This window comes from Phyllobates terribilis, unplaced genomic scaffold (genome assembly GCF_046119375.1).
Source record: "Phyllobates terribilis strain yellow unplaced genomic scaffold, ASM4611937v1 Scaffold_292__1_contigs__length_2399606, whole genome shotgun sequence".
Lineage (NCBI taxonomy): Eukaryota > Metazoa > Chordata > Amphibia > Anura > Dendrobatidae > Phyllobates > Phyllobates terribilis.
This window is the reverse complement of record NW_027363052.1, coordinates 1384212-1395250: the sequence shown is the minus strand read 5'-3', so window position 1 is coordinate 1395250 and position 11039 is coordinate 1384212.

Below are 11039 nucleotides of genomic sequence, written 5' to 3'. Positions count from 1 at the left end.
CTATATAGAATGTCTAAGTTCATATAAGATCTTAGACCGGCATATAAGTTGAGTTCACATGATACTACTGTAATATCAGGCTGTATTACATTACTTGCTTTATATTCCATGGTTCCACCTAATAGGAATCCTAGAACTGAAAGTTTGACTTACGCCTGTAAATACAACCTCCAGTTAGGGACTCGCATTGGGATCTGCTTGTTTCGCAATTTCCTACTGTTTTGATATATTCATAATCTATACTTCTTAGACACTGAGAGGTAGACGCTACTATCTACCGTCTATACTTCCTCTTTTCTCTTAATCTTTCTCTCTTCCATTCCCCCTTTTTTCATGTAATATGGCACAACTCAAAACTTGTTCATTGAATGTCAGAGGACTTAATGTTCCAGAGAAAGGAGCTCAAGTGTTTTATCGTAGGCATAAACAGCACGTACATTTTCTCTTTCTTCAGGAGTCACACTTTAGAGGCGATCATATACTGTACCTCAGATTACTAATAGATATTATTCATCTTGGCGTCCCAGAAAAATGCAGTTTTGAAGTCTAAGGTGCTGAGTATAGGCCGGCACAGATCACTGCTGCATACTATTGTAGAAACACTGTCTGACACGGAGAGGAGGTATGTGTTTGTTAAGATCTCCATCTACTCCAAAATTTTGACTTTGGAAAAGTTCTATCTCCCTAATTGTGACCAAATTAGACATACCGTCATAACTTAAACAAACTAAAATATTTTGCGGAGGACCTTATCATCATTGGAGGTGACTTTAATTTTGTCTTGGATCCTTCTTTAGACTCGTCCCGGGGCTGGAGTCACCAATCTAAAACACAAACAAAAGCTTTGCTAATTGTGCTTTGGTCTCAACCGGGCGATGTATGGAGGATACTACATCCAGACGTAAAGGATTATACCTATTATTCTCCTTTACACAATATGCATAGCAGTATAGTCCTTTTCTTAATTAGCCGTCACTTGCCTACATGGCAATTTACATCTCAGGTAGGAACTGCTGTATGGTCAGATCATGCTCCTGTATATTGTAATCTGACTATACGTGACTCCACCAAGGCTTCAGATGTTGGAACTTAAATGATAATCTACTGAAAGACTCACTCTGTGTCCCAGACCTTCTTGAGACTATAGACTGCTTCAAATATATGAGCATGATGAAATGCCTTACCATTTAAATGGGAAGCACTCACATGCGTCCTCAGAGGGATAATAATAAAAAATACAGTACAGACCAAAAGTTTGGACACACCTTCTCATTTAAAGGTTTTCCTGTATTTTCATGACTATGAAAATTGTACATTCACAATGAAGGCATCAAAACTATGAATTCACACATGTGGAATTATACACTTAACAAAAAAGTGTGAAACAACTGAAAATATGTCTTATGTTCTAGGTTCTTCAAAGTAACAACCTTTTGCTTTGATGACTGCTTTGCACACTCTTGGCATTCTCTTGATGAGCTTCAAAAGATAGTCACCGGAAATGGTTTTCACTTCACAGGTGTGCCCTGTCAGGTTTAATAAGTGGGATTTCTTGCCTTATAAATGGGGTTGGGACCATCAGTTATGTTGTGCAGAAGTCAGGTGGATACACAGCTGATAGTCCTACTGAATAGACTGTTAGAATTTGTATTATGGCAAGAAAAAAGCAGCTAAGTAAAGAAAAACGAGTGGCCATCATTACTTAAAGAAATGAAGGTCAGTCAGTCCGAAAAATTGGGCAAACTTTGCAAGTGTCCCCAAGTGCAGTTGCAAAAACCATCAAGCGCTACAAAGAAACTGGCTCACATGAGGACCGCCCCAGGAAAGGAAGACCAAGAGTCACCTCTGCTTCTGAGGATAAGTTTATCCGAGTCACCAGCCTCAGAAATCTCAGGTTAACAGCAGCTCAGATTAGAGACCAGGTCAATGCCACACAGAGTTCTAGCAGCAAACACATCTCTTCAGCAACTGTTAAGAGGAGACTTTGTGCAGCAGGCCTTCATGGTAAAATAGCTGCTAGGAAACGACTGCTAAGGACAGGCAACAAGCAGAAGAGACTTGTTTGGGCTAAAGAACACAAGGAATGGACATTAGACCAGTGGAAATCTGTGCTTTGGTCTGATGAGTCCAAATGTAAGATCTTTGGTTCCAACCACCGTTTCTTTGTACGATGCAGAAAAGGTGAACGGATGGACTCTACATGCCTGGTTCCCTCGTGAAGCATGGAGGAGGAGGTGTGATGGTGTGGGGGTGCTTTGCTGGTGACACTGTTGGGGATTTATTCAAAATTGAAGGCATACTGAACCAGCATGGCTACCACAGCATCTTGCAGAGGCATGCTGTTCCATCCGGTTTGCGTTTAGTTGGACCATCATTTATTTTTCAACAAGACAATGACCCCAAACACACCTCCAGGCTGTATAAGGGCTATTTGACCAAGAAGGAGAGTGATGGGGTGCTACGCCAGATGACCTGGCCTCCACAGTCACCAGACCTGAACCCAATCGAGATGGTTTGGGGTGAGCTGGACCGCAGAGTGAAGACAAAAGGGCCAACAAGTGCTAAGCATCTCTGGGAACTCCTTCAAGATTGTTGGAAGACCGTTTCCAGTGAGTTCCTCTTGAACTTCGTCAAGAGAATGCCAAGAGTGTGCAAAGCAGTCATCAAAGCAAAAGGTGGCTACTTTGAAGAACCTTGAATATAAGACATATTTTCAGTTGTTTCACACTTTTTTGTTAAGTATATAATTCCACATGTGTTAATTCATAGTTTTGATGCCTTCAGTGTGAATGTACAATTTTCATAGTCATGAAAATACAGAAATTTCTTTAAATGAGAAGGTGTGTCCAAACTTTTGGTCTGTACTGTAGATAAAGGCTAAAAAAAGGAGAGAACAGCTAAAGTCTCCCATTTGCTTGAACAGATTGATCTCCTTGACAAACAACATAAACGATCTGCTTCCCCTTTGGTATACGCAGACCTGCTTAACGCTAGAAGGGAGCTAAAGTAGTTTTATGGATGGGGTACTCGCAAATATTGTGTAATTTCAGGGCACCTACTTATGGAAGAAACCAAGTGGAAACTTCCATTCTCGGTACTAGATATGGGGCCTCCTCGAGAAAATTGCTTAAAATGTACACTAAAGTTAATATATAAGGCGTGTGATAGGGGTAAAATTATTCTGGGGATTGGAAAGTACTCAAACTATACTCCTTTATGGCACAACTATAACTTACCAGAGCTACATAAACTAAAAAATGTTAGTGAGTGGGAGAATATGGGTATATGTTTGGTGTCACAACTCTTGAGGGATGGATTATTCAAGATGTTTGAACAAATAAAGGCAGATTTTAACCTTCCATATAGGGTGTTTTATCAATATCTGCAAATACATCTTGCATATAGTACACAACTAGAATAAACGCCATACTGATTGACATCACCCAATAGATACCATTACTACATCGATGGATACAAAAGGTCTAATAGCCCTTATTTATAGGCAGTTACTGGCCCTACATTTGGATAAATATCCTTTGATAGTTAAGACAAAATGGGAGGAGGATGTGGGTCCCTTATCTGAGGAGCATTGGGGGAAATACTGGATTTGACACCGAAACTTTCATTTTCGGAGTCACAAAGATTGTCCCGAATTCTTCTGATTCATAGGGTATATAGATCCCCAAGTATTTTATTTAAAATTGAAATACAAACGGATGACACATGTCCTAGATGTGGTCAAAAGGACGCCCACTTGATGCGTATGACGTGGGAATGTGTAAATATTGGCTACTAATGGAACATGGTGATCGCTCTTGTACTATCTGTATTTGGGATACAAGTTCAGTTGGAACCTAAAATCTGTATCCTAGGACTCCTGGGAGAGGACGTAGACCCAGACTCCCATATGGCAGTAGATAGCTCAAGAATATTATTCCAAGCCAGAAAGTTGTTGGCCCTACATTGGATAGACAATTCTCCCCCAACGACAACCGAACTAAAACCCAGGATAAATAACACTCTATGCTTGGAAAGGGGATCTTATATAAAAAGGAACGCTCTCAAGAAATTCATACACATATGGGAGCAATGGTTAATTACCCCAGGTATTGCTTCAGAAATGCTATACTGGACCATTTGCACATATCCCTGCAGTAAACCAGGAATTTATATCCTTATACGTAAATAATAATTGTCTCAGTCCACACTATTGCCCCTTCTTAGAGATATTCTTTTTCTTTTGACGTCCCAATAGGGAAAAAAAAGCCGTCAGGAAGTATTCAGATATTTACGTACAAATGTAAAATTACTGTTCCAAAACCTTGTACTATAGAGCGATATTGGGATTTATATCATTGTAAACCAGTTCTTGTATTGTTTACTGGTTTTTCTTTCTTTTTATTGTTTTTGTCACAAAGTTTGTATGACAAAAAGAAAATGTTGGTCTTTCTTTCTTTTGTTAAATGAAAATGATCTGATTGAAAAAAAGAAAGGAGCGAAGGTCTTTACTAGATCAAACGTATACAAAATATCAAGATCGCATGCGAAGGTACTCGTATGAATTCACAGATAAATGTGGTCTCTCATTGACAAGGAAGTTACATCCACGGATGCAAAGGACATACGGCTCCGGCAAAAATTAAGAGACCACTGAACAGTTTTCTATTGGAAAGCATGGAAAGACTGGTGGAAAGCATGGCAAGACGAATGAAAGCTGTGATTAAAAATCATGGTTAGTCCACCAAATATTGATTTCACATTTAAAACATGAGTAATTTGAGGTCTGAAAGCACTGTGTTTCTTTTTTAGTATTTTGACGCTTTATCATTTGCTGCAAATAAATTCAAAATTTTTAGCTTTGAATTTCGGAGACCTGTTGTCAGTAGTTTATAGACTAAAACAACAATGTACATTTTACACTATAATATACCTATAAAGAGAAAAATCTGAGAAACTGAAAATTTTGCAGTGGTCTCTTAATTTTTGCCAGAGCTGTATGTATCCAAAACAAAAGGAGCCCCACTGCTATAAATTCATAACCCCACCGACATAGCTGACGCATTTCATTGCTGTTATAGCTCACTTCATAATTGTAGCATCGGCGTCTCTGCCCCCTGCTAGGCAGAGACACCGTTCCCCTCACCTCTCTGCTCCGTGCTCGGCGTCCTCCTCCCGCGCTGCTGGCTGTGCGCGCTGCTTCCCAGGCACTGTGCTTAGGGCGCGCGTGCGCACGCTCCCTCTCTCTTAAAGGGGCCTCACGCGCCGTCCTAAGGAGTCCCCGGCCAATTGACGGAGGATCTCCCATATATAAGGCACCTCCTCCAAAATGGAGGTGCCCAAGCAAAGTTGTTTGCACTGCGTCTTCCTGTGCTTCAGCCCTCAGGTCCCGCTGCTAGCCTGACTTCTCGTCCTGCCTGCCAGCCTGTTATCCGCCAGTTACCTGCCTGTTACCTGCTTTGTCTGTCAGACCGCTCACCTGGGAGCGTCCACCAGTTACCTGCCTGCCACCTGCCTTGTCTGTCAGACCGCTCACCTGGGAGCTTCCACCAGTTACCTGCCTGTCACCTGCCTCGTCTGTCAGACCGCTCACCTGGGAGCGTCCACCAGTTACCTGCCTGTTACCTGCTGTCTCCGTCAGCCCGCTCACCTGGGAGCGCCCGCCAGTTACCTGTCAGGTATCCGCCTCGTCTGTCTGCCCGCTCTCCTGGGAGCACCTGCTTGCTTTCTGCCAGCCTGCCTTGAGATCCTGCCGTCACTTGCCGTGACCTCCTGCCTGTCTACCCAGAGACTGTCCCCGTCACTTGCCATGACCACCTGCCTGTCTACCCAGAGACTGTCCCCGTCACTTGCCGTGACCACCTGCCTGTCTACCCAGAGACTGTCCCCGTCACTTGCCGTGACCACCTGCCTGCTTACCCAGAGACTGTCCCCGTCACTTGCTGTGGCTACCTGCTTGCCTTCCCTGGGAGTCACCCGCTTCCTTACAAGGACTTCCCCTTTGTATTGCAGCTCAGAGGTTCCACCTTCCGCCCCCGTTACAGTTTGCTCAGGGGCGTTACAGTTTGCTAGAACCTGGTGGCACCCAAGCTCCCTCACTCTATGCCATGAACTATCCCATCAGAGGTCCCAACAGGAGTCCATCCTGAGTCACCTGCGTAGTGTTAACTCCCGCCCGGACAACTACTACCCCGGCAGCGTCGCTGCCCTTCAATACCATGGCATCCCTTCCCGGTCCCCGCCTTTCCGCCCCGCCTCCGTCCCTGTATTGACTATAGAGGTCTTAACCGGATCACGGTGAAGAATAAATACCCCCTTCCGCTCATTCCTGAATTATTTGACCGTCTGAGGGGTGCCAGAATCTTCACCAAGCTGGATCTCCGTGGGGCGTATAACCTGGTCCGTATCTGTTGGGGGGATGAATGGAAGACAGCATTCAACACCCGGGACGGCCACTATGAATACCTCGTAATGCCCTTCGGCCTCTGTAATGCTCCCGCCATCTTTCAAGAGTTGGTCAATGACATCTTCCGTGACCTTCTCTACTCCTGCTTGGTGGTGTACCTGGACGACATCTTGATCTTCTCTCCGGATCTTCCCACACACTGGAGGGACGTTCATCAAGTCCTGCTCAGGCTCAAGCAAAACCACCTCTACGCAAAATTTGAGAAGTGCCTCTTTGAGCAGACCTCGCTTCCATTTCTGGGCTACGTCATCTCCCAGACCAGCCTACGAATGGATCCTGAGAAACTTTCTGCCATCCTGAAGTGGCCCCGACCGGAGGGGTTGAAGGCTATTCAGCGGTTCCTGGGCTTCGCCAACTACTACCGCCTCTTCATTCCGCACTTCTCTTCCCGGACTGCCCCTATCTCCGCGCTCACCCGTAAGGGCGCTAGTCCCAAAGAATGGCCGCCCGAGGCAGAGGAGGCCTTCCTTTCTTTGAAACAAGCTTTCTCCTCCGCTTCTGTGCTGCACCGTCCGGACTGCAACAAACAATTCTTCTTAGAAGTAGATGCTTCCTCCTCTGGAGCCGGAGCGGTACTCACCCAAAAGTCGCCATTCGGGAGAATGGTAACCTGCGGCTTCTTCTCCAAACTCTTCTCCTCGTCTGAGCGCAATTATTCTATAGGAGACCGAGAATTGTTAGCCGTTAAGTTGGCACTGGAGGAGTGGCGTTACTTGCTCGAGGGGGCTTTTCATCTGGTAATATTTTATACGGACCACAAAAACTTGGCTTACCTCCAGAGTGCCCAAAGACTTAACACGCGCCAGGCCCGGTGGTCCTTGTTCTTCGCCCGCTTTGATTTCATTCTTCATTTCTGCCCGGCAGACAATAATATCAAAGCCGATGCCTTGTCCCGATCCTTTCTGTCTTCCAATCTTGAGGAGGAGCCAAAGCACATCATCAACCCCTCCAAGGTAATGCAGGTGGCCCCCGTGGATCTGAATCGTCTTCCACCCGGTAAGACATTCGTGACAGTACCTGATCGTGAGTAGGTTCTGCACTGGGGACATTCGTCTAAGCTAGCTGGCCATGCTGGCCAAAAGAAGACCCTCCAGCTTATTACCCGGCATTACTGGTGGCCTACCCTGCGCAAGGAGGTAATAGACTTTGTCTCGGCCTGTGCGTCCTGCACTCGCAACAAGGTTCCTAGACATCTGCCAGCCGGCCGCCTTCTGCCTCTTCCCGTACCTGCTGCCCCGTGGCAGCACATAGCCATGGACTTTATAACGGATCTCCCTGTCTCTGCTGACTGTACGGTCATTTGGGTGGTCGCTGACCGCTTCTCTAAGATGGCTCACTTCATTCCCGTGCCGGGTCTTCCGTCTGCATCTGAGTTGGCTAAGGACTTTAATCATCATATTTTCCGTCTCCATGGTCTTCCTCTCCACATCATGTCCGATCGAGGGGTCCAGTTCACCTCTCGCTTCTGGAGAGCCACGTGTAAACTGCTGGGGGTCACCTTGGACTTCTCTTCTGCTTATCACCCACAGTCCAATGGTCAAGTAGAGCGGATCAACCAAATTTTAACCAGTTACCTCCGCCACTTTGTTAATGCCCACCATTCCGACTGGGTGGATCTTTTACCGTGGGCCGAATTCTCCTATAATAATCACGAGAGTGAATCCTCTTCCAAATCCCCGTTTTTTACAGTCTACGGTCAAAATCCCCGGATCCCGTTTCCCGTCTCCACCTCCGTGGACAACCCGGCCACGGAATCTCTTGTTAGCAAATTCTCCACCATTTGGGAGAGTACCAGATCCGCACTTCTTCAGTCCTCCGAGTGAATGAAGAACCAGGCTGACAAAAGACGTCTGGATCCGCCCCAATTCCGTCCTGGAGATTAAAGTCTGGCTCTCGTCCAAATATGTCCGGCTCAAGATTCCTTCCTACAAGTTATGGCCCCGGTTCATCGGCCCACTGGAAATTATCAAGCAAATCAACCCGGTGGCCTAAAAATGTAAACTCTCGGCCAACTTGCGGATCCCCAACTCCTTCCCTGTATCTCTCCTCAAACCCGTGGTACTTAACTCTTTTTCCAAGTCTACAGGTACGCCTCCTGCTCCGGTCTCCGCTGAAGACGAGTTTGAGGTAGAGAGCATTCTGACCATCAAGAGGGTAAGAGGAAAGACCTTTTTTCTAGTGGATTGGAAGGGGTTTGGTCCTGAGGAGAGAACATGGGAGCCCCGGGAGAACATCCATGCCCCGCTCATCCTTGATAAATTTCTCTCTGGCCTAAGAAAGGGGGGGCCTAAAGGAGGGAGTACTGTAGCATCGGCGTCTCTGCCCCCTGATAGGCAGAGTCGCCGTTCCCCTCACCTCTCTGCTCCGTGCTCGGCGTCCTCCCGCGCTGCTGGCAGCATGCGCTGCTTCCCAGGCACTGTGCTTAGGGCGCGCGCGCGCTCCCTCTCTCTTAAAGGGGCCGCGAGCGCCGTCCTAAGGAGTCCCCAGCCAATTGCCGGAGGATCTCCCATATATAAGGCACCTCCTCCAAAATGGAGGTGCCCGAGCAAAGTTGTTTGCACTGTGTCTTCCTGTGCTTCAGCCCTCAGGTCCCGCTGCTAGCCTGACTTCTCGTCCTGCCTGCCAGCCTGTTATCCGCCAGTTACCTGCCTTGTCTGTCAGACCGCTCACCTGGGAGCGTCCACCAGTAACCTGCCTGCCACCTGCCTTGTCTGTCAGACCGCTCACCTAGGAGCGTCCACCAGTTACCTACCTGTCACCTGCCTCGTCTGTCAGACCGCTCACCTGGGAGCGTCCACCAGTTACCTGCCTGTCACCTGCCTCGTCTGTCAAACCGCTCACCTGGGAGCGTCCACCAGTTACCTGCCTGTTACCTGCTGTCTCCGTCAGCCCGCTCACCTGGGAGCGCCCGCCAGTTACCTGTCAGGTATCCGCCTCGTCTGTCTGCCCGCTCTCCTGGGAGCACCTGCTTGCTTTCTGCCAGCCTGCCTGGAGATCCTGCCGTCACTTGCCGTGACCTACTGCCTGTCTACCCAGAGACTGTCCCCGTCACTTGCCGTGACCACCTGCCTGTCTACCCAGAGACTGTCCCCGTCACTTGCCGTGACCACCTGCCTGTCTACCCAGAGACTGTCCCCGTCACTTGCCGTGACCACCTGCCTGCTTACCCAGAGACTGTCCCCGTCACTTGCTGTGGCTACCTGCTTGCCTTCCCTGGGAGTCACCTGCTTCCTTACAAGGATTTCCCCTTTGTATTGCAGCTCAGAGGTTCCACCTCCCGGCCCCGTTACAATAATATTCATGGAAAATATATACATTTTCTTGAAACAAAAATTGACAAATATATTATGGACACTGCCGTTCCTTCCTTACAGACCCCTGAGCAGGAGGTACTAGACAAAGCTTTCACTGAACAACAGATAGGGAATGATTTAATGGCCTGTCCTATCGGGAAGAGCCCTGGGCCATATGAATTCAATAATAGATTTTATAACATGTTTGCACCTCTTTTATTATCATTAGTGTTCAATAATATCTCAGAAGACTCCCCTTTTGCCCCCCAATCACTTGAGGCTCACATAACAGTTTTATCAAAGCGTGGAAAAGAACTAAATGCCTGCCCTAATGTTCATCCAAATTCATTAATTAGTGTAGACGTCAAAATATTCTTTAATATAATTGCATCATGGCTCTCCCACTACCTAACCTCAATTGTTAGCAAAGATCAGGTTGGCTTCGTTAAGGGTAGAGAAGTGCGTGATAATACAAATAAAACGTTGTTAGTTTTCACGTACAAAAAAACACAGGGGCTCCCAATGTGCCTTGTTTCTGTGGACGCTGAAAAAGTGTTTGACAGAATGCACTGGACTTTCTTGAAGAGCACCTTACGAAAAATTGGGTTAGGCTCTTTCTTGTTACCTAAAATTTTATCCTACACTGACCCTAAAGCGATAGGGTAACCGGCCTTCTATATGACACATTTTCTATTAAAAATGAGACAAAGCAAGAGTGTCCCTTATCACCTCTCCTATACACATTGGTGATGGACCATTTCGCGGTAGCATTACACACAAATCCAGATATTAGTGGAGTTACTATAGGCTCACATCACTATAAACTAGCTCTATACGCAGATGACTTGTTGTTCTGTTTCAAACCCAATTATTTCATTTGCTTCTATACTAAAGGAATTCGAAGAATTTGTCCAAGTAAGCTATTTTAAAGTCAACTACTCTAAATCAGAAGCAATAACATAAGACAAAAGCTAATTTTTAACTTTCCCTTTAAATGACAGAAAGACACACCTAAGTACCTCAGTACACAAATTCCAGGCAACATGGATGATCTGTATAGCTTAAATTATATCACTGTCCTTGAACAAACTCTTCAAAATGTAATGAATTATAACTTCAAACCCTTGTCCTGGTTTGGTTGTATTTATGTGATAAAATGGACATTTTGCCAAAACTTCTTTATATATTCCAGACTGTTCCTGTCTGCGTTCCTCAGACCTTTTTCTCCCATCTCGACAACGCTATTAGGTAGTATGGGGAACGTTGAGGTCTAGCATACGTTT